We start from the raw sequence: 22,500 nt of genomic DNA on the forward strand, positions 1-22,500 counted from the left end.
GGGGGGGTTGGGGTGGTTTTGTGTGGTTGTTGGTGTGGGGTGGTGGGTGGTGGGGGGGGTGGGGTTTGGGGGGTGGTGGGGGGGTGGTGGGGGGGGGGGGTGGGGGGGGGGGTGGGGGGGGGGGGTGGTGGGGGGGGTGGGGGTTGTGTGGGGGGGGTGTGGGGGGGGGGGGGGTTGGTTGGGTGGTGGGGGGGGTGGGTGGTTGGGGTGGGGGGGGGGGTGGGGGGGGGGGGGGTAGGGTGGGGGGGGGGGGGGGGGGTTGGGGGTTTGGTGTATGTGTGTTGTATGGGTGTTGTGGTGTTTGTTGTGTTGGTGTGGGGGGTGGTGGTGGGGTGGGTTGGGGGTGTGGGGGTTGTGTTGGGGGGGGGGGGTGGTGGTGGGTTTGGGGGGGGGTGTGTGGGGGTGTTGGTGTGGGGGGGGTGGTGTTGGATGTGGTGGTGGGGGTTGTTGTTGGTGGTGGGGGTGGGTTGGGGGGGTTGTGGGTGGGGGGGGGGGTGTGGGGGTTGGGTTTGGTTGTGTGTGGGTTGGGTGGGGTGTGGGGTGGGGGGTGGGTTGGGGTGTGGGGGGGGGTGTTTGGGGTGGGTGGGGTGTGGGGTTGTGGGGGGGTGGTGTGTTGGTTGTGGGGTGGGTGTGTGTTGTGGTGGGGGTGGGGGGGGGGGGGGGGGGGGGGTGGGGGGGGGGGGGGGTGGGGGTGGGGGGGGGGGGTGGGGGGGGGGGGGGGGGGGGGGGGGGGGTGGGGGGGGGGGTGGGGGGGGGGGGGGGGGGGGGTTGGGGGGTTGTTGGGGGGGGTGGGGGGGGGGGGGGGGGGGGGGGGGGGTTTGGTTTGTGGTTGTGGGGGGGGGGTGGGGGGGGGGGTGGGGTGGTGGGTTGTGGTGGTGGGGTGTTGGGGGGGTGTGTGTGGGGTGGTTGGGGGTGGGGGTTGTTGGGTGGGGGGGTTGGGGGGTGGGGGGGGGTGTGGGGGTGGGGGGGGGTTGGGGGGGGGGGGGGGGGGGGGGTTTTTTTGTTTTTTTTTGTGTTTGGGGTTGTGGGGTGGGGGTGGTGGGTGGTTGTGGTGGGGTTGGGTGTTATTTGGGGGGTGGGGGTTGTTGTGGGGTTTGGGTGTGGGGGGTGGTTTGTGGTGGGGGGTGGTTGTGTGTGGTGGGGGGGGTGGGGGGGGGGGTGGGGGGTGGGGGTGGGGGTTGGGGGGGGGGGGGGTGGGGGTGGGGTGGGTGGTATTGTGGGTGGGGGGGGGTGTGTGGGTGTAGGTTATTGTGTGGGTGGGTGGGGTAGGGGGTGGGTTGTTTAAGTGGATTGGGGGTTTGGGTTGGAGGGGTTGGGTGGGGGGGTGGGGTGTGGGTGGGTGGTGTGGGTGTGGTGGGGTGGGGGGGGTGGTGTTGTGTTTGGGGTGGGTGGGGGTGGGGGTGTTGGGGGTGTGGTTGGGGGGGGTTGTTTTGGTGGTGTTGGGGGGGTGTGTGGTGGGGTGTGTTGTGTGGGGTTGGGGTGTGGGGGGTTGTGTTGTGGTTGGGTGTGGGGTTGTTTTGGGGTGTGGTGTTTTGGTGGGGTGTGGGGGTGGGGGGGGTGGGTTGGGGGGGTTGGGTGGGTGTGTGTGTTTTGTTTTGGTGTTGGGGGTTGGTTGGGGGTGTGGGGTTGGGGTGGGGGGGGTTTGGGTTGGGGTGGGGGTGGGTGGGGTGGGGGGGGGGGGGGGGGGTGGGTGGGGGGGGTGGGGTTGTGGTGGGGTTGGGTGGTGGTGTGTTTTGTTGGGGGGGGTGTTGTTTTGGGTGTGTGGTTTGTGTTATGGGTTTGGTGGTGTTTTTGTTGTTGGGGGGGGGGTTGTGGGTGTGGGGGGGTGGGGGGTTGGGTGGTGTGTGGGGGGTGTGTGGTGGGTGGGTGGGGGTGTGTGTTGGTGTTGTGTTTGGTTTTGGTCTGTGTTTGTTGGGTGTGTGTTTGGGTGTTGTGTGGGTGGGGGTGGGTGGGGGGTGGTTTTGTGTTTTTGGGTTTTGGTGTTTGTTTTTTTTATTGGTGGGGGGGTATTGGGTGGGGTGGTGGTTTGGGTTTTGGTGTTTGTTGTTTGTGTGTGGTGGTGGTGTGGGGGGGGTGTGGGTGGGGTTTGGGGGTGTTGTGTGGGGTGTTGTGTTGGGGGTGTTGTGGGGTGGGGGTGGGGGTGGGGGGGGTGGGTGTGGGGGGGTGGTGGGGGTTGTGGTTGGGGGGTGGTTTTTGTTTTGTTGTGTTGTTGGTGGTTGTTGTTTTTGTTTGTTTGTTGTGGTGTGTGTGTGTGTGTGTGTGTGTGTGTGTGTTGGTGTGTGTGTGTGGGTGTGTGTGTGTTTGTGTGTTTTTGTGTTTTTTTGTGTGTGTGTGTGTGTGTGTGTTTTTTTGGTATTTGTTGTGTGTGTGTGTGTTTTTGTGTGTAGTTGTTGTTGTGTGTTTGTTGTTTATTGTGTTGTTTGTGTTATATGTTGTGTGTGTGTGTTTATGTGTTTTGTATTTGTGTGTGTGTGTGTGTTGGTGGGTTTTTTTTATTTGTTTGTTTGGTTGTATGTGAGTATGTTGTGTGGTGTGTTTTGGGTGGGGTGGGGTGGGTATGGTGGGTGGTGTGGGGGTGGGGTGTTTGATTGGGGGTTGTGGGTATTTAGGGTGGGGGGGTGTTGGGGGTGGTTTGTGTGTGGGTGGGTGGTGTTGTTGGGTGAGGGATGGGTAGTTTGTATGTGGTGGGTGAGGTTTGTTTGGTGTGTGGGTGTGGGTGTGTGGGTGTATGGTGGTGTTGGGGGGGTTGGGTTTGTGGGTGGAAATGGGATGGTTGGTGTGGTGGGGGGTGGGGGGGTTGGTGTGGGTGGGGTGGGGGGGGGTGTGGTGGGGGTTTGGGGGGGGTGTTGGTTGGGGTGATTGTGTTTTTTTTGTAGGGGTGGGGGGTTGTAGTATTTTTGTTTAGATAGAGTTGGTTGTGGTATGGGAAATATTTGGGTTTTTTGTTTATGGAGGTGGGAGTTGGGTTGGGGAGGTAGTGATTTTTTGTTGGGGGTGGGGGTTGATGGGGTGGGGGTTGGGGTGGGATGTGGTATAGAGGTTTGGGGATGAATGGTGGATTGTGTGTGGTGGGGGGGGGTTGGTGTTGGGGTGTTTGGTGGGGGGTGGGTTGGGGTGGTGGGGGGTGTGTGGGGATGGGTGTGGGGTGGGTGTGTGGGGTTTGTTGTGATGGGGGAGTTGGTTGGTGGTGGGGGTGGTTTTGGGGGGGGTGTGTGGTGGTGGGGTGATGGGGTGGGGGGGGGGGTATGGGTGTGGGGTTGGTGGGTTATGTTGGGGTGGTATTGGGGGGTGGTGTGTGGGTTGTTTTTTGGTTTGGGGGATGGGTGGGTGTGTGGGTGGTGGGTTGGTGGTTGTTTGTTGTGTTGAGTGGTTGTTTGTGTGTGTTATTGTGTTTTTTTGTGTGTGATTTTTTGTGTGAGAGTTGTTTTATTGATTGTGTTTTTATGTGTTTGGTTTTTGGGGTTGGTGTTTATGTGTGTCGGTGGGGGGGTGGTTTGTTGTGTGTGTTGAGTGTTGGGTTGTTTGTTGGGGGGGGGTGGGGGGGGGGTTTTTGGGTTGGTTGTGTGGGGGGGGGGGTGGGGGGGGGTTGGTGGGGTGTGGGGGTTGGGTTTGTGGTTCTTTTTGGGGGGGGGTGGGGGGGGTGTTTGTGGTTTGGGGTTGTTGGTGGTGTTATGTTTTGGGAGTTTTTGTGTTTGGGGTTTTGTTGGTTTGTGGTTGTTTTTTTGGTTTTGGGGTTTGGGTGTGGGTTGTTTGTGTGGGGGTGGATGGGTGTGTGGGGGTTGTTTGGTGGGGGTTGGGGGGGGGTGGTGGGTGGTGTGGGATGGGTTTGTTGGGTGTTGGGTTGGGGGGGGGGTGTTTGTGTGTTTTTGGGGTGGTGTGGGTTTTGGTGTTGGTGTTGTTGGTGGGTTGTGGGGGTATGGTGGTAGGGGGGGTTTGGTTGGGGATGTGTGTGGGTGTGGGTGTGGTGTTTTTGGGGGTGTTGTGTTTTGGTGTGGGGTGTTGTGTTGGGGGGGTTTGTTTGTTGTGTGTTGGGTGTGTGGTGGGGTGGGTGGTGTGTTGTTGTGTTGGGGTTGTTGTTTGGGGTGTTGTGTGTTGGGTTGGTGGTTGGGGGGTGGTGTGTGTGTTTTGTTGGGGTGGGGGTGGGTGGGGTTGGGTTGTTGTGTTTTTGGTGTTGTTGGGTTTGGGTTGAGGGTTGAGTGTGTTTTGGTGGGTTGTGGTTTTTGGGTTTGGGGTGTTGGTGTTGGGGTGGGGGTGGGGGTGTGTGGGGTGATGTTGGGGTGGGGGGGGGGGGGGGGTGTGGTGGTGTGGGTGGGGGGGGTGGTTGGGGGTGTGGTTGGGGGGGGGGGGTGGGTTTGGGTGGGGTGGGGGGGGGGGGTGGGGGGGGGGGGTGGGGGGTGGGGGGGTGGGTTGTTGTTGGGGGTGGTGTTTGGTTTTGTGTGATTGGGTTGTGGGTTGGTATTGTGGTTGGGTTTTGTGTTGTGGGGTTGGGGGGTGTGGGGTTGGGGGGGGTTTGGTTTTGGTGGGTTGGGGGGGGGGGGGTGGGGGTGTTGGGTGGTGTTGGGGGTGGTGGGTTGTTGTGGTGTTGGTTGTGTGGGTGGGTGGTTTGGTGTTTTGGTGGTGTGTTGGGGGTGGGGTTTGTTGTGTGGTTGTTTTGTGTGTTGGGGGGGTGGGTTTGTTGGGTGTTGTGTGGGTGTTGTTGTTTTGTTTTTGTTGTTGTGTAGTTTGTGTGGTGTTGTTGGTTTTGATTGTTGTGTGTTGTGGTGGTGTAGTTGTGGTGTGGTGGTGTGGTTGGGGGGGTTGTGTTGTGGGGTGTTTGTGGTGTTTGGGGGTGGGTGGTGTGGTTGTTTTGTTGGGTTTTGTGTGGTGTGGTGTGGGTGGGGGTGTGGGTGTGGGTGTTGTTTGTTGGGGTTTTGTTGTGTGGTGTGTTGGGTGGGGGTGGGTGGTGGTTGGTTGGTGTGTTTTGTGTTTTGGGTGGGTGGGGGGGGGGGTTGGGGGGGGGGGGTTGGGGTTTGGGTGTGTTTGTTTTTGGGGGTTTGGGTGGGGGTTTGTTTATGGAGTTGGTTGGTGGGTGTGGGTGGTTGGTGGGGGGGTGGGTTGGGGGGTGTGGTGTTGGTTGTTATGTTTGTGGTGTGTTGGGGTTGTTGGTGTGGGGGGGGGTTTGTGTGGGGGGGGGGGTGGGAGGGTGTGGTGTGGTTGTGGTGATGGGTTTTTAGGGGGTGGTTGTTGGGGGTGTTTGGGGGGGATTTTAGATGTTTGTTGGTGGTTGGGGGGGTGAGTTTTTTGTAGGGGGGTAAGAATGGTGGGGGGGGTTTATGGGTGTGGGGGAGGGATGTTGGGGGGTGGGGGGGTATTGGTTGGTTGTGGGGGGGTGGGTTGGGTGTGGGGTGTGGGGTGTGGGAGTGTTTTTTTTTTGGTGGTTGGGGGTGGGTGGGGGGGTGGGTGGGTGGGTGGGGGGGAGGGGTGTGGGGGGGGGGTTGGGGGGGGGGGTGGGGGATTGGGGGGGGTTTATTGGGGGGGGGGGATAAGTTGTGGGGTGGGAGATGGGGGGGTGGTTGTATTTGGGGATGTTGGTTTTGTGGTTTGTTGTGTGGGTATAGGGTTGTGTTTATGAGGTGTGTTTGAGATGTGGGGTTGATTGGTTAGGGATTGTGTGGGGGTGGTTATATATGGGGTGTATTTTATTTGTGGGTTTTGTTAAGTATTTTGTTTGGTTGGTTGTGTTGGTGTGTGTAGGGGTTGTGTGGTTTTGGGTGTTGGTAGGTGTTTGTGGGTATTTGGGAGGTATGTGTTAGGTGTTGTTGTTGTTGGTGGATTTGGTGTGGTGTATTTTTGTATATTTTGGTTGTTGGTAGGGGGGGGAGTGGGGGTGGGGAGTTGGGGGGGGGGGTAGTTTGTGGGGGGGGATGGTGTGGGAGTTGGGTGGTTGTTGTATGGGGGGGGGGTGTGGTTTGTTGGTTATTTTATGTGTGAGGGGTAGTTGTGGGGTAGTTGTTTTGATTATTTTATTATTTTATATTTTTAATTTTGTTTTGTAATTGTTTTTTTTATATTTTTTTTTATATTTGTGTTTTATATATGTTATTTATATGTTTTTGTTTTGTTTGTTTATTTTTTATTTGTTAATTTTTTGTTTTTATTTTGAATTATTGGGATATATTTTTTTGTTTGTTTTTGTTATAATTTTTTTATATTTTGGTTTTGTGTTTTTATTGAATATGTATTGTGATTATTTTTTTTTATTTTTTTATTTTTTTTTTATTGTGGGGGGGGTTTGGGGGGGTGAGGGGGAGATGGGGGGGAGAAAGGAAGGAGTTGGGTTTTGGGGGGGATTTTTTGTGGTTTGTTGTGTTGATTTTGTGGGATGAATTGGGGGTTTTGTATTGGGGGGGGTGGGTTGTTTTTTTTGTTTGTTTTTTTTGTTGTTTTGTTTGGTATGGGATTAATGGTTTTTGGTATGTTTGTAGGAGGATGTGGTGAGGTTGGGTGTGGGAGGGGGAGGGAGTGGGGGGTGGATTAGAAGTTGGGATGGGTTTGTGGGGGGTGGGGGGGGGTGTTTGTGTTTAGTGTGAGGGTATTGGGGGTGTTAGGGATGGGGTATGGTGGGTGGTGGTGTGGGGGGAGGTTTATGTGGGGGTGGGGGGTGTTGATTTTGTATGTGTTTATTTTGTTTGTTTGTTTTTTTTTTATGGGTTGGGGGGGTTTTTTTTTGTGTATTTGGGTTTTATTAATATGTTTTGTGGGTTTTATTTTATTTGGTATGTGGGAGGTGTTGGGTTTTTTTGGGTGTTTTTTTTGTGGGGTTGTTTTTTTTTTATTTTGTTTTTTTTTTTGTTTTTGTTGTTGGTGTTATTAGATTGTTTTGTGTTTTTATTTTATGGTTTTTGTGTATAGTGTGTTGGGAGTAGGTGGGGGTTGTGTTGATTGGATTATTGGGGGGTGTGGTTGGTGGATGGGTGGTGGGTGGGGGGGTGGTGGAGTGTTATTATTTGGTTGTGGGGGGTTTGTGGGTTTTTGGGTTATATTTTGATTTTTTTTTTTTTTTGAGAGTTTTTGGTTGGTATATTGTTTGGTGTTATTTGTTGTTATATATGTGGTTTTTTTGGTTATTGTTTTGGTTTAGTTGTTTTGTTTTATTTTGTGTGTATTTAATGTAGTGGGTTTTTGTTTGTTTGTGTTTTTTTATTGTTTTGTTGTTGGGAGTGTGGTTTTTGTTTTGTGGTTTTATGGGTGATTGGTTTTATTGTTTGTGTGTGGTATTTTGTGTTTTTATGTGGTTTTAGTGGAGTTTGGGTGGTGTGTTTATTTTGTGGGGTGGATGGTTTGGTTGATGGTGAGTGGGTGTGGGGAGAGGGTGATAAATATGATATTGGTGGTTATGATAGTAAATGTTTTGGTGTTTTTATATTTGATTGTATGGGTGTTTTGTTATTTGTTGTATTTTTTATTGTTTAGTATTTTAGTTTTTGTTTTTTTATGGTTTGTAGTTTTTGTTGTTTTAGGGAGGGGGAGGTGATTTTATTTTTATTTTGTAATTTTTTGTATTTTTTAGGATTTTTATGTTGTTTTTTTTGTTTTATTTTTTATGGTATGTTATTTTTATTTTGTTTTTAAATAAAATGTTTTTGGTATAGAGGATTATATGTGGTTTGTTTTTTTTTTGTTAGTGTTTGTATTTTTGTGGTATGTTTTATTTGGAGGTTTTAGTGTTGTTTTTTTTATTTTGGGATATGTTTGGATGGGTATATATTGGTGGTGTTGGGGGTATTATATTTTTGGTTTGGTATGGGATTGAGTGGATTTGTTTTTTGTTTTGGATGTTTGTTTTTGATTGTTATATGTGGTGGGTGGGTGTGTGGAGTTGTGGTGTAGATGTATGATGGGGGGTGGGGGTGGGTATTAAAGTTTATTTGTAGAGGTGGGATGTGTGGTGTGGTTTGGTGAGTTATTGAGGGGGGGATGGGGGTGGTTTGGGAGTGTGTTTGGTTTAGTATGGGAATTTTGTGGTTTGTTTGAAATGAGTGTATGTTTGAGTGGGTGGTAGGGGGTAGGTTTTTAGTGTGATGGTATTTTATTTTTTTATTTTTTTATTTATTTTATGTTTATGGTATTGTGTGTTTTTGGTGTGGGTGTGTTAGTAGTAATTGGTTTTATGTGTGGTTTTGTTTTGATTTTGTGTTTGATGTGTGATTGTATTTGAGGATTTTTGTGTATGATGTTTATGGGATTGTTTTGTTTTTGTTTAGTGTGTTGGTATTTTTGGGTGGTTTTTGGGTTGTTGTATTGTATAGGGTGGGGGGGGGGTGGGGGGGGGTGGTGTGTGGGGGGGGTTGTTGTTGAGGTTTTTGTTTTGTGGTTGGTGTTGTTTTGGGGTTTGTGGGTGGGGGGTGAGGTGTGGAGGGATTTTTGGTATTTTGTTTGGTGTTTTTTTGGGTTTTATTGTTTGTGGTTTTTATTTTTTTAGGATGTTTTTGTTGGTGTTGGGGTGTGTGTGTTATGTGTTTTTTAAGTTTGTTGGTTATAGTAGTTGGGGGGGAGGTATATTATGGGTGTGGTATTGTGGGGTTTGTTTTGATTTTGTTATGGGAGTTTGTTATAGTTATATATTTTTAATGTTAGTGTTTGGGTGTTGTTTGGGGATTTTTGTTTTTTTTTTGTTTGTTTTTTTGGGATTGGTAGGGGTAGGGGTTTTTTATGTTGGTGGGGATGTGGTTTGTTTTTTTTTTATTTTTTTTTTTGGGGTGAAGGGGGTGGATATGGGGATGGGTGTGTGGGGTGTGGGGTTTAGTTGGGTAGGGGGTTATTGTTTTGGTTGTGTGGTGGTGATGTTGTGTATGATAATTGGTGAGGAATATTTGTGATTTGTAGTATGTTTTGGGGTGGGGGGGGTGGTTAAAGGGATTTTTGGGGTTTTTGTATGTGGGATTGTTAGGTATGTTGGTGTATTAATTGGTGGGTGGTGGGGTTGTGGAGTGTTTGGGGGGGAGTGGGGGTTGATGTTGTGATTGGGTGGTGTTTTTGATGTTAGGGGGTGGGGGGATTGGGTGGGGGGATGGTGTATGGTAATTATGGATTTGGTTGTGGTGAGGGTTTGTGGTTTATGAGTATTTGTTTTGGGTTGGGGTGATGGTGTGGTGGTGTGGGGTGAGGATTGTGAGTGGGTATTTATGGGGAGATTTGTGTGTTTGAAGATTGATAGTATGTGGTTGGGTAATAGGTGGGAGGAGGTGTTGTGTGTGTTTGTTTGGATGGGGGTGTGTTGGGGTGTGTGGTAGGGTGGGGTTTGATTGGGGGGGGGGTTTATGTTGTGTGGGTGTTTTTGGTTTTTGGGTGGTGTTTGGGGTTGTGGTGGTTGTTGTGGGGGATGTGTGTTGGGGTTTTGTGTGGTGGGGTGTGGGTGGTGGGGGAGTTGTGAGTGTGGTGTTTTTTTTGGTGGGGTATTGGTGAGGTGTGTTTGGGGGGTGTTTTTGTGGTGGGGTGGTGTGTGGGTGTTTTATGGTGGGGGGTTGTTTTTGTTTTTTTAGGGGAGTTTGTGTAGTGTGTTTTGTTGGTATTTGGTGGGTGGGGGGGGTTTGTTTGGTTGGGGGGGGTTTGTTGGGGTGGGTGGGGGGGGGTGGGGGAGTGGGGGTTTGGGGGGGTGTTTTGTTGTTTGGTGTTTTTTTTTTTTTTTTTTTTTTGTTTATTATTTGGGGTGTTGGGGTGTTTTTGTGAGGTGTTTGTTGTGTGGTGTTGTGTTGTTTTATGGTGAGTTTTGTTTGTATGGGGGGGTGTGGGGTTTTGTGTGTTATGTGTTTGTGTATGTTTTGGTGGTGTGTGGGGGGTGTGTGGTGGTGTATTATTGTTTGTTGTGGGGGTTGTTTGTGGTGTTTGTTTGGGTTGTGTTTGGGTGGTGTTTAGTGGTTTTGTTGGGGTTTTTTTTTTTGTGGTTTGTATTGGTATTGTTTTTGTTGGGTTTATGGGGGTTGTTGTGGTGGGGGAGGTGTTTGTGTGTAGGTGGGGGGTGTGTTGATTTTGTTTTGAGTGTTTTTGGTGGGGGGGGGGGTGGGGGGGGGGGGGGGGGGGGGGGGTTTGGGGGGGGTGGGGGGGGGGGGGGGGGAGGTGGTATTGTTGTTGTTTTTTTTTTGTTGTGTTTGATGTTTTTTGTGTTTTTTGGTATGTTTTTTTGTGGTTTGGGGGTTGTGGGGGGGTGTTTGTTTGTGGGTGTGTTATTGGATTGTTTGTGTTGGGGTGGGGTGGTTGGTGGAGGGGGTGTGGGTGGGGGTTGGTGTGGTGGTTGGGGGGGGGGGGAGTGGTTATGTTTGTGGGTGGTTTGTGGGTTGGGTGGGGTGGGGGTTTTGGTGTGTTTTGGTGTGTTGGGGGGGGAGTGTGGTTGTGAGTGTGGGTGGGGTGGTGTGGGTGGTTTGGTTGTTGTGGTGGGGTTGGTTGGTTTGGGGTTTGGGGGGTGTGGGGTTGTGGGGTTTGTGGGGTGGTTTGGGTTTGGTGGTGGGGGGTGGTGGGTGTGTGGGTTGGGGGTGGGGGGTGTTGGGGGGGTTGGGGTTTTTTTTTTGTTTTGTGTGGGTTTTTTTTTTTTGGTGTTGGTGGGGGTTGGTGTGGGGTTTTGGGTGGTGGGGGTTGTGTTTTTGTGGGGGGTGGGTTTTGGGGGGTTGTTTGTTTTGTTTTGTTTGTGTTGGTGTTTTTGGGTGGTTTGTGTTTTTAGGTTTGGGGGGGTATTTTGGGTGGTGTTGGGTTTGGGGGTGGTTTGTTTTGTGGGTTTTGTTGGTTGTTATGGGGTGGTGTTTGTGGGGTGGTTTGGTTGGGGGGGTTTTTGTGGTGGTGTGGGTATGTGTTTGGGGTTGGGGGGGGTGTTTTTTTTTTTTTTTTATAGGGGTGTTGTATGGTGTGGGGGTGAGGGTATTGTTGGGGTATAATTGGTTTTGGTGTGTATGGTGGGGGGTGGGGGGGGTATGGTGGGAGTTTTTGGGGGTGTTGGTTTTGGGTTGGGGGGTGGGGGTGTGGGGTGGGGTGTGGTGTTGGGGTGGGGGGGGGTTGGGTGGTGTTTGTGTTTTGGTGGGTGGTTTGTTTTGGTATGGGGGGGTTTGGGTGTGGTGTATTGTGGTGGGTTGTGTTTGGTGGGGTTGTTGTGTTTTGATGGTGGGGTGTTGAGTTTGGTGGGTGTGGGGGGGGGTGGGTTGGGTGTGTTGGGAGGTTATTGGTGGGGTTGTGGTTTGTGAGATTTGGGGTGGGGTGGGGGTTTTTGGTGTGGTGGTGTGTTGTGTTTGGGGGTATGGGGGTGGGGTTCGGTTTTTTTTTGTGTTTGTTTTTGTTGGTTTAATGGTTGTTTTTTTGTGGTGGGGGGTTTTTTTATGTTGGTTGTGGTTGGTGTGGGGGGGTTGTGGGTTTTGTGTGTGGGGGGTTTGGTTGGGTTGGGGTTGTGGTTGTGGGGGGGGTTGTGTGGGGGGGGTGTTGGGTGTGGTGTTTGGTGGTTTGGGGGGGGTGGGTGTTGTGTTTGTGTGGGGGTGGGGTGTTGGGGTGGGTTGGGGGGTGGTTTGGTTTGGGGGGGGGGTGGGGTGATGGTGGTGTGTTTGTTTGGGGTGTTGGGGGTTTGGGTTATGGTGTTTGTGGTTTGTGGTGGGGGGGGGTTTGTGTTTGGTTTGTGGGGTGTGGTTGGGGTGGTTTAGGGTGGGGGGGGGTTGTTGGGTTTTTGTTTTTTTTTTTTTTTTTATTTTGTATGTTTTGTATATTTTTTATATTTTTATTGTGAATTTTATATATTTTTTTGTTTTGTTTTTGAGTGTTGTGGTGGTGTTGGGTGGGGATGGGGGGTTGGTTTATGGGTTTGAGGTTGTGGGGTGTTTGTGGGTTGGGTGTGGTGGGATGGGGGGTGGTTGGGTTTGGGGGGGTGTTGTTTTTTGGTTGGTTGGGGTGGGGTTTGAGTGGGTTGGGTGTGGTTTGGGGTGGGGTGGGGGGGTTGTTGGGTGGGGGTATTGTGGTGGTTGGTTTGTTTTTGGTGTGGTGGGGTTTTTGTTATTTTTATTTTTATATGTTTTTTTTTTTTTTGTTTTTTTTTTATGTTTGTTTGTTTTTGTTTTTTATATATTTTTTTTTTTTTTTTTTGGTGTGGTGTTTTTGTTGTGTTTTGTGTGGGGTGTTGGGTTTTTGGTGTTGGTGTTTGGAGTTTTATGTGTTTGTGGGGTGTGGTTGTTATGGGTGGTGGGGGGTGGGGTTTGGTGAGTTTTAGGGGTTGTGTAAGTGGTGTGGGGGTTTTGTTTTTTGTTGTTTTGGGGGGGTGGGGTTATTGTGTTTTGGTGGGGGGGTTGTGGTGTGGGGGGTTGTTGGTGGTATTGGTGTATAGGGGGTTATTTTTTGTGTTTTTTGGGGGTTGGGGGGGGTGGTTTTGGTGGGGGGGGGGGGGGGGGGGGGGGGGGGGGGGGGGGGGTGGGGGGGGGGGGGGGGGGGGGGGGGGGGGGGGGGGGGGGGGGGGGTAGGGTGGGGGGGGGGGGGGTGGGGGTGTTATTTGAGTGGTGTGGTTGTGTGGGTGGTGGTTGGGTGGGGGTGGGGGGTGGGGTTTTGGGTTGGGTGTTTTGTTTGTTTGTGTGGAGTGGGTTGGAGGTGGTGGGGGGTGTGGGTGGGTGTTGTGGGGTGTGTTTGGGGTGTGTTGTTTTTGTATTGGTGGGGGTTTTGTGGGTTTGTTTTGTGGGTTTTTGTGGGGGTATTTATTTTGTGATTTGGTTGTTTTTGGGGTGGGGTGTGTTGTGTGTTTTGAGTGGGTGTGTGTTTTGTTGTGTGGGGTGTTGTGTGTGTGTGTGAGGTGTTGTTGTGTGTTTATTTTTTTTTTTTTTGTGTGGTTTTTTGTTTTTGTTTTTGTGGGGGGAGGTGTTTTTGGTGGGGGGTTGGGTTTGTTTGGGGTTGTGTTGGTTATGGTTGTTGGGGTGTTTTTTTGTGGGGGTGTTTTGGGTTTTTTGGTGGTTTTTTTGTGTTTTTTTTGGATTGTGGGTGTGGTGGGGGTGGTGTTTATTGGGGGGGTGGGTGGGTTGTGGTGTGATGTTGGTGTGGTGTGGTGATTTTTGGGGTGGGTGTTTTGTTGTTGGTTTTGGGTGGGGGGTGGGGGGTGTGGTTTTGGGTGGGGGTTTGTGGGGGGGGTGGTGAGTGTTGTGGTTTTGGGTTGTGTGTGGTGGTGTTGTGTGGTGGTGTGTGGGGTGGTTTTATGGGTGGGGGGTTGGGGTGGGGGGTGGGGGTGGGGTTGGTGGGGGTGTGGGGTTGGGGGGGGTGTGGGGTGTTTTGGGGTGGTGTGATGATGTTTTGGTGTGGGGGGTTTGGGGGGTTTGTGTTTGGTTGGTTTTTGTGTGTTTTTGGTGGGGTGGGTTTTGGTTTGGTGTGGGGGGGGGGGGGGGGTGGGGGTGTGTTGGGGGGGTTTGGGTGTGTGATTGGTATTGGGTGGTTGGGTGGGGGGGGGTGTGTTGTGGGGTATGGGGGTGTTGTTGGTGGTATAGTTTGGGGTGGGTGTTGATTGTGGGGGGTTGTTTGGGGTTGGGTATGGTGGGTGGTTGGGAGGTGAGGGGGTTGGGTGGGTATTTGGTGTGTTTTGTGGGGTAGGGGTGTTGTGTGTTTGTTGGTGTTTGGGGTGTTTGTGGTTGGGTTGGGTGGTGGTTTTGTTATTGGTTGGGTGGTGTTGTTATGGTGTTTGGGTGTGTGTGGTGTTTATTGGTATTGTTGGTAGTGTTTTTTGGTTTTGTGTGGGTGGTGGGGGGTGTTTTTATTGTTTTTTATTTTTTGATATAGGTTATGTTTGTATTGTTTGGTGAGTTGTTGATGGGTAGTTTGGTTTTATGTTGTTTTATTTAGTTGGTTTGTTGTTGGTTTTTGTTTGTGTTTTTTTGGTGTGGTGTGTTTTGTTTTTTAGTTTTTGTTATTATGTTGGTGTTTTGTGGTTTGTTGATGTTGTTGTGTTTGGTGTTGTATGGTTGTTGTGTGTTTTTTGTGTGGTTTTTATTATTTTTATTAAAATTATTTTTTGGTTTGATGTGATTTTTTGATGTTGTGTTGTTGTGTTTTTTTGTTTTTGTGTGTTTTTATGAGTGTTGTGTTTGTTGTTGTGTATTTGTTGTGATTTTTTTTTGTATTTAGGGTGTGATTTTTATTTATGTTAGTTATATGTGTGATGTTTAGTTGTGTTGTTTAGTGTTGTGGTGTTGTTGTTTGGTTTTTTTGTATTGGTTTTTGTGTTGTTTTTGTGTGTATTTATGTGTTGTTTTTTTGTTGTTTGTTTTGATTATTTTTTTTTTGATATTTTTTAGTATAGAGTTGATGTTTTTTTGATGGTTTGTTTTGTTTTTGTTTTTGTTGTAGTTTTTGTTGTTGTTGTTTTTTGTGTTTTTTAGGTGGTGTTTTTTTATTGGTGTTGTTTTTTTTTTGTTTTTTGGGGTGTGTATTTGGGGGGGGGGAGTTTATGATGGGTTTGTGTTTGTATGGTTTGGTTGTGTGGGTTATATTGGTGGTTTTGATGTTGTGTGTGGTTTATGTGGGGTGGGGGTTGGGATGGTTGGTAGGGTAGGTTGAGTTGTGTGGGGTGGGGGGTGGTTATGGGGGTGGGTTGTGGGGGTATTGGTTGGGTTGTGGGTTTTTTTTTTTTGTGGGTTTTGTTTTTGGTGTTGGTTTTTGTGGAGGGGGTTTGTGTTTTTGGTTGGTGGTGTTGTGGGGTGGTTTGGTTGGTGTGTTTTTTGTGTGGGTGATTGGGTGGTTGTTTTTGGGGGGGTTGTGTGTGTTGTGTAGGTTGGTTTTGTGGTGGGTTGTTGTGGGGTGGGGTTGTGGATTTTGTGTGGTTGGGGGTGTTTGTGGGGGGTTTGTGTTTGGGTATAGGTTGTGTTTTTTTGGGTTTGGGGTTTTGTATGGTGGTGTGTATGGTGTTTGGTGGTTGTGTTAAGGTGTAGTTTTTGTTGTGTATTTTTTTGTTTTGTTTTTGTGGTTTTTGGGTTTTGGTTTTTTTGGTTGGTGTGGGTTGGGGGGTTAGTGGTGGAGGTGGTTTTTGTTTTTTTGTGTTTGGGGGGGTGGTTGGTATGTGGGGTTTGTGGTGGGGGTTGGGGTGTGTTGGGTTGTGTTTTTTTTTTGTTGGTGGTTTGTGTTGTTTTTGTTTTTGGTTTGTATGGGTGGGTGTGGTTATGTTTATGGTGTTGGGGGGTGTGTGGTGGTGTTGTGGTATTTGGTGTTGGTTTGTGATGTTTGTTTGGTTGTATTTTATGGGGTTTTGTTTTGGGTGGTTATGTTGTTTTGATGTGGGGGTATGGTTGTATGTGGTTTTATTTGTGTTTTTGTTGTGTTATTTTGGTATTGTTTGGTGGTGTTATGTTTTTTTTTTGTTTTTATTATTTTTTTGTTGTTTGTTTTTTGTTTTTTTGTTTTAATATGTTGTTTTTTTGGATTTGTATTGGTTTGTTGTATTTTGTGTTTTGTTTTATTGTGTTTGTGTTTGATTTTTGTGTTGTTGTATGTTGTTTTTGGTTTTTTGTTTTTTATATTTGTGGTTGGTTTTGTTTATGTATGTGATTTTTTTTTGTATTTTGTTGTTGTTTTGTGTTGTTTGTTTATTTTTTTGTTGTTTTTTTTTGTTGTTATGTATTATTGTTTTTTATTTGTTTTTTTTTTTTAATATTTGTTTATGTTTTAGTTTGTTGTGTGTTGATTTTTTTTTTATGTATTGGTTATTTGTTTTGGTTTGTTTATTTGTGTTTTGTGTGATGTTTTTGATTTTGTTTTAGTTTGTGTTGTGTGTTGGTGTTTTGTTTGGTTTTTTGATTTGTTGTGTTTTTTTTGTTGTTTGTGTGTGTGGTGGTGTTTTTGTTTTGTTGATTTGTTTGTGTGTATTTGTTGTTTTTTTGTTTTTGTTTTTTTGTTTTGTGTTTATGTGTTTTTTGTGATAGTTTTTTTGTTTTGTAGTGTGGGTGTGTGGTTGTTGTTTGGTTTTTGTTTTTTGTTGTGTGTTTTTTGTTGTTTTTAGTTTTTGTTTATGGTGTTTATTTTTGTGTTTGGATATTGTTTTTTTTTGATTATTTGTATGTTGTTTAGTTGTTTGTTTTTGAATGTTTTGTTGTTGTGTTGTTTTTTTGTGTGTGTTGTGTTTGTTGTAGGTGTAGTGTTGTTGGTTGTGTTGTTTGTTGTTGTGTTGTTTTTTTTTGTTTTGTAGTTGGGTTGTTGGTATGTTTATATTTGTTTTGTTTTATTTTTGTTGTTTTTTTTTGTTGTTTGTTGTTGTTGATGTGTTGTATTTTGTTGTGTGTTGTGTTGTTTTTTTTTTGTTTTTTTTTTGTGTGTTGTATTTGTTTTATTATTTTTTTTTTAGTATTGTTTTGGTTTGTTGTTGTGTTTGGGGGGTGTTATGGTGTATTTGTGTTTATTTGTTTGTTATTGATGTTGAATTTTTGTTTGTATATGTTTTGTTTGTTTTTTTGATTTGGTTTTTTTATATTGTTTGTTTTTTTGTGTTGTATTTTTTTATTGTTTTGTTAATGTTTGTTTTGTTGATTTTGTTGTGGTGGGTTTTTTTGTTGTTTTCTGGTTGTTGTTTTTTGTTTTGGGTTGTTGTATTGGTTGAGAGTGTTGGTTTATTGATGTTTTTTTGTTGATATTTTTTTTTTATTTAGTTGGGTTTTTGTTGGTTTTATTTGTAGATGAAGGAATAGTTTTTGATTTTGTTTGTTTTTTTGTTGTTGTGTTGTTGTTTTTTTTTTTTGTTTTTGTTGTTTTGTTTATGTTTTTTTTTAATTGTTGTTGTTGTGTTTTGATGTTGTTGTTGGTTTGGTTTTTAATGTTAGAATTATTTGTTTATGTTGAATTAAGTTATGGTTTATTTTTTTTTATGTATGTTGTGAATTATGAATTGTTTATTGTATTTATTGTTTATTTAGTATTATGGTTGTTATTTTGTTGGTTTTTGTATATATATTTTGTTGTTTTGTTGTTGTGGTTAATTTTGTATATTTAGTATAAATTATGTAATTTTGAGTAGTATTTTGATAATTTTTTATTGTGAATAATGATTATTTAGGAGATTGGGTTATTAGTGAATTAATATTTGGATAAGAAGTTTGTTATGTTTTGAAGTATTTTTGATTGTTATATTGTTTTATTTAATTATATATTATATTTTTTTTTTATTTAATTTTTATATAATTATTATAATTGTTTATAAATATTTTAATTTGAATGTTTTTGTTTTTATTGATATAGAATAATAATGTTTTGTTTTAATTTATTAAATGTTGTATATTTGTTTAGTGATTTGATTTTGGTTATTGTTTTTATTTGTTAATTTAGTTGTTGATTTATGATAATAGTGGTATTTGTGATGGTTATTTGATATTGGGTTATTTTTGTTTTTGTGTGTTTTTGGAGTGTTGTATATTTGTTGAGTTGATTTTTTTAATTTTAATAATTGATATTATTAATAATTATATTAATTATGTTAAATGGTGTTGTGTGGGGGGTGGGGGGGGATATTTTAATTTTGGTTTGGTTGGTTTGGGGGTTGGTAGATGGGAATGTGGTGTGTGTGGTGGTTGGTATTTTAAATTTTATAGTATAATGTGATATTAATGTATTTTTTATTTGTATATTTTTTATATAGATTGATAAGTTATGTGGGTAGTTTGGTTTTTTATTTTTGTGTTTTTTTTAAGAGTATTATGGTGTATTTTTTATATATGTTTGTTTGTGTGTTGTTGTATTTGTGTTTTGGATTATTTTAATAATTTTGGTAGTTGTTTTATTATTGTTTATGGAATTTGGGTATAGTTTGATATTTTTTTAATTAATTTTTTTATGTTTGTTTGTATTATGTTTTTTTATGTATGGGGTTTTATTTTGTAAGGGTTAAGTTTTGTTGGAAGGGGTTATATTTTTTAATATATATTAATTATATATATGTGTTATGGGTTTGGTAATTGTATTGTGGTTGGGTTTTAGAATATTTGTGGTTATTAATTTTAAGTATTTATTGATATTTTTATAGTTAATTATAATGTTGATATGGGTTTAGGAGATTGTTTTTTATTGTGTGTTTATTTTTTTGTTATTTTTTGAATATTTATTTTAAGGTGGTTTGTGTTTGGGATTATTTTTTATATAAGTGTATTGGTTAATAATAATAATAATGGTGTTAGTTTATTTATAGTAATTTATTTTTGTATGTGGGTGAGGTGATGATTAAGGGGGGGTGATGTTTGGATAAGGAGGAGTGTGGGATAGTGTGGTTTGATTGTTGTATTGAGGTGTGGATGGAGTTGTGAGTTTTGTGATTATGAGTTTGGTATTGAATTAATGTTTTTTAAAAGTATATTATATTAGAATTATAGTGGTGTTTTTTAGGTTGGTTTATGTAAGGTTGTTGATTAAGTTTTTATTTGGTGTGTAGGGGTTTTGGGTGTTTAAATTGAGGTTATTTTATGTGTTATTTGGTTTGGTTTTGGGGTGTGTTGTGTTTTTCATGTTTTGTGGAGGGGATGTGTGTTGTGTTTATGGGGATGGTTTTTGTTGGGATTTGTGGTGTTGTGTGAGTGTGGAGTGTGTTTGGGGTGGGGTGGTTTTTTGGTTTGGGGGGTGGGGGGGTTTGTTTGGTAAATTGGTTTTGTTGTGTAATTTGGTTTTTGGGGGTATAGTTTATTGATATAAGGTATGATTTAGGATTAGGTTTTGTGTATTGTTTGTTGGTTGGGTCTCGTAGATAAGGGGTTATGGTATAGATGTTGGATGCTTAAGATCATATTAGGCAGAGCTGGGAGCGTTCCTCGGTGCTTTCCGCTTTAGTTTGGCGCGATTAGCGCTCCCAAACTATAAAAGCAACATAAGTGCCAGTATATCAAGTGGCCTACCTTTTGGATGTGGCCTACAAAAATTTTCTTTTAATATAGTATGTGGCCTACCGGACTTTTATTTCTGTATTAACCTGCCTCTTACGCTTTAATAGTTAGGGAGCGCTAACCGCGGCCAAATTAAAGCGGAACGCACCGAGGAACGCGCCCAGCGCTGATATTAGGTTTCGTGACTCTTAATGATTTGAGTGGCGAAGTGGTAACGCTTGGGACTCACAATCAGAGGGACCTGTGTTCAAAGCTCGCGACTGCCGGGTCTGATTGTTTGAATTATATCGCTGTTACTAGCGATTTGTTCTATAATAATAAAAAAGACGATGAGTTTGAAGATAGGTTACACCTAATGAGATGTAATGATATCGGTGTTGTACTGTTGTTATTGTCACAAGATGGGAATCCATGTTTTGACACTGAACCTCTGACATAAATATTTTTCCTAAAATATAAGCAAACAAATTTTAGACCATTTCTGCTTAGATTACAAATTGCAAGTTGTATGATTTATCTTATGGAAGTGAACTGATTTTTAACGTTTCGTAATTTTCTTTGAAATTGTAAAACTGTTAAGTTGGATCAGCTTAAGCTTAGCCTATTAATATCCATTTATTTCAGTGGTAAAAATATGTTATGGAATTGTATACTACTATAACTGTATAGTATATAAGATCAACATTAATAGATTCATATAGATAAAATGCATTGAAGTAGAAGACATTGATGAAACAAAACGAACTTCCATTTAATTATTGTAAACTAAAACTGATGTTCTGTCACAGTCCCAGACTTCAACTTGATGTAATCTTTGTTTCTAAGTGTGTATTATTAAAAAAAAAAAAAATGACAACCAACTTGTATCATGATAATGGAAGAATAGAACTATGATAGAGAAAATAAATTATGTAACTGAATTTTGAACAAATTTATACATTCGAATTCTCACCACGAAAACGAACACGGGAGGAGTAACGGAGTGAAGTCGATCATCTGTGGATTATTTTGATGTTGTTTATATTGTTGAGTTGTTATGGGGGGGTGGGTGTTGGTTGGGGTAATTTTGTAGTTTGTTTTTGGTTGTTGTGTTTGTTTATGGTATTTTATAGTTGATTTTTTTTTATTTGTAGTAGTATGGTTTTTGAGGTTAATGTATGGTGTATGGTAGGAGTGTGTGAGGGGTTTGGTTAGGTGGGATTTTTTTGAATGGTTAGTAGGGGGGGGTGTTGGGGTGGTATTGTATGTGTGTATTGTTTTGTTTTTGTGTATGGTTTTATGTGTTTGTTTTTATGTATTGTATTTGTGGGTGTTTGGGGGTTGTTTGTGTGTGTGTGTGTGTGTGTGTGTGTGTGTGTGTGTGTTATCAAGATAATCCGTGATAGGCTGATATGATAGCCTCAGGTCTGATGTGCTTCACATTCCTTCCTGCTAGTAAAAGACGATTTCATTCAGCTGTAAGATGGGCCCCTTTTTCTTTAGTATGAACATATATAGCTCTAAGGCTGGTAGTCTGCCCCACGATGGGCAGCCAGTTAGGCTGGTTAAAGGCAAACTCTGGTGGAGATAGAGTTGGCTTTATTTAACAATGAAATGTTGGGCGCCAGTGTGTGGGTGGGGGGAGGGAAGGAGGAACGAGACGACGAGGTAGGTGACGACTGTGTTTCAAGTCGTGTCTCCGGGCAATTTGCTTGCGAGGGAGCAAAAGGGGGCGGGGGGGGGGAGGCGAGAAAGCGAGGAGCAGCGAACTAGGCCTCAAGGAAGCTCTGAGTCGCGTCGCAGCTGGATAGACGCAAATGTGTCCCATGTGGCCACTTGGGGGTCAGTAAATTCGTGAGACGCCAAGAAGAGATGAGACGAGGGAGTGAGGACCAGAGTGACGACTGGTGAGTGAGGACTACTCCTAGCACGCCCCCACGGAAGTCGAGGCTGGAAGTGAAGTCGTGTGGACACTCGGCAAGAAATCGTCAAGGGAGCTGTCCTCACGATTGGGCCGGAACTTGAAGGCGGGGGTAGTGCTAGCCATCAGACTGCCGGAGTATCAGCAGGAGGCGGTCCGTTTACCACAGGGTAGCAAGCCTTGGGGCGCTCGGCTACCTCCGTGTGACAGGAGTTCTGTACGTCGTGGATGACGTCGAAGAGGTTGCTGCATCTCGGAAGGCTGCTCAGGGGACCTAGTACCTGGAACACGTCCTGGGATCGCGTTGTACAGTGGCATTGGAGCGTGGTTACATCTCCCTGAAAGGATAGACACTTGAAAAATGGTCGTGGTTAGTGGGTGGGACGTTGGGCCACTCAAGGCGTCGTGGACTTGAAACTTGACAGTCGATGTTGCTAGTCCCTATCTTTACCAGAATCGAGGTGCTGGACCTTATGATCTCTGTTGAGCGTGTGGGTGGGTCAAAGTGGGGACGCTCACAGCTCTAGTTCTAAAATGATCTAGTGGTGGTGGCGGTAGTCCACGAATATACCTGTGGTAGACGAGAGAGTAGGCAGTCGGGAGACCAGGTGGTCAGCGAGGGTAGACGGCAGACCTGGTAGGCGAACTGGCAGTTATGGCGGCAGCCGATCTAGCAGACACATGAAGTGGGCGAGAATGTAGGTAGAAGTCCTGGCAGGCAGTGGCGGCAGTCGAGCTGGTGGGCAGGCGAGTTGGTAGACGACAGACCTGGTAGGCGAATTGGCATTCACGGTGGTAGGCAATCTGGTAGACAAATGATGGCAGTCGATTTGGCAGACACGTGGCGGCAGATTATCTGGTAGACAGTAACGGCAGGGAAGAAGGAACGAGACGACGAGGTAGGTGACGACTGTGTTTCAAGTCGTGTCTCCGGGCGATCTGTTTGCGAGGGAGCAAAAGGGGGTGGGGAGGAAAAGGCAAGAAAGCAAGGAACAGTGAGCTAGGCTCACGTATGCTGCTCTGAGCCTATATGAATGTTCGGGCGATGGTCCATCCTTTAAATACACGGGCAGGTCATGACCCGTGCTCCTAATTGGCGTGAGGTCACGTGTGCTGCGTGGGGAAGTCGGAGGCAGAGGGTGTGCGTTCTTCAATGAATCCAGTTGTTAACATGTCACGTGGCCCACGGAGGTACAGTGCTTCTTCAAGGAGGCTTTGTCCCACCCGTAGGCCTCAAGGAAGTCCTGGGTCGTGTCGCAGCTGGGTAGATGTGAACGTGTCCCATGGGGCCATTTGGGGGTCAGTAAAGTCAGACAATAGTATTCACATGAGAAGAAGCACAGATCACGGAGAATAATAACAAGACAAAAGAGTTATCGATTAAATTATCTGGATCATTATTCAACCCTGAAATGGTCGCGGGAAGGTTTAGGTAAGGAAGATTAAAGACATCGAAGGAGCAAGATGAAGTTAGCACTAGGAGGACCACCAATGTAAGCTAAACCATATAGTGAGCGTTGAATCAACTGGTTGTTTTAAGAGAAGATGAGACAACTTTATGGATAGGGATAACAGGTGGTAAGGGACATGGAACTGCCTTGTGTAGGAATTATGTTCTCTTGTAGTCTCCTCCATTCTTATGTTCTTATGGCCTTAAAGACTGAGCGTATCTACAGTGTCTCTTGAAGATTTTGTTTTGCCTCATGCCAAGGGATTTTTTTTATAGAGCTGGAAGGGGTCAAGGAGTTATGTGACCTGAAACTGATGTCCTGATGT

The sequence above is a fragment of the Oratosquilla oratoria genome, chromosome 26 (genome assembly GCF_046742065.1).
Source record: "Oratosquilla oratoria isolate Oo_2021 chromosome 26, ASM4674206v1, whole genome shotgun sequence".
In the NCBI taxonomy this organism is placed as follows: Eukaryota; Metazoa; Arthropoda; class Malacostraca; order Stomatopoda; family Squillidae; genus Oratosquilla; species Oratosquilla oratoria.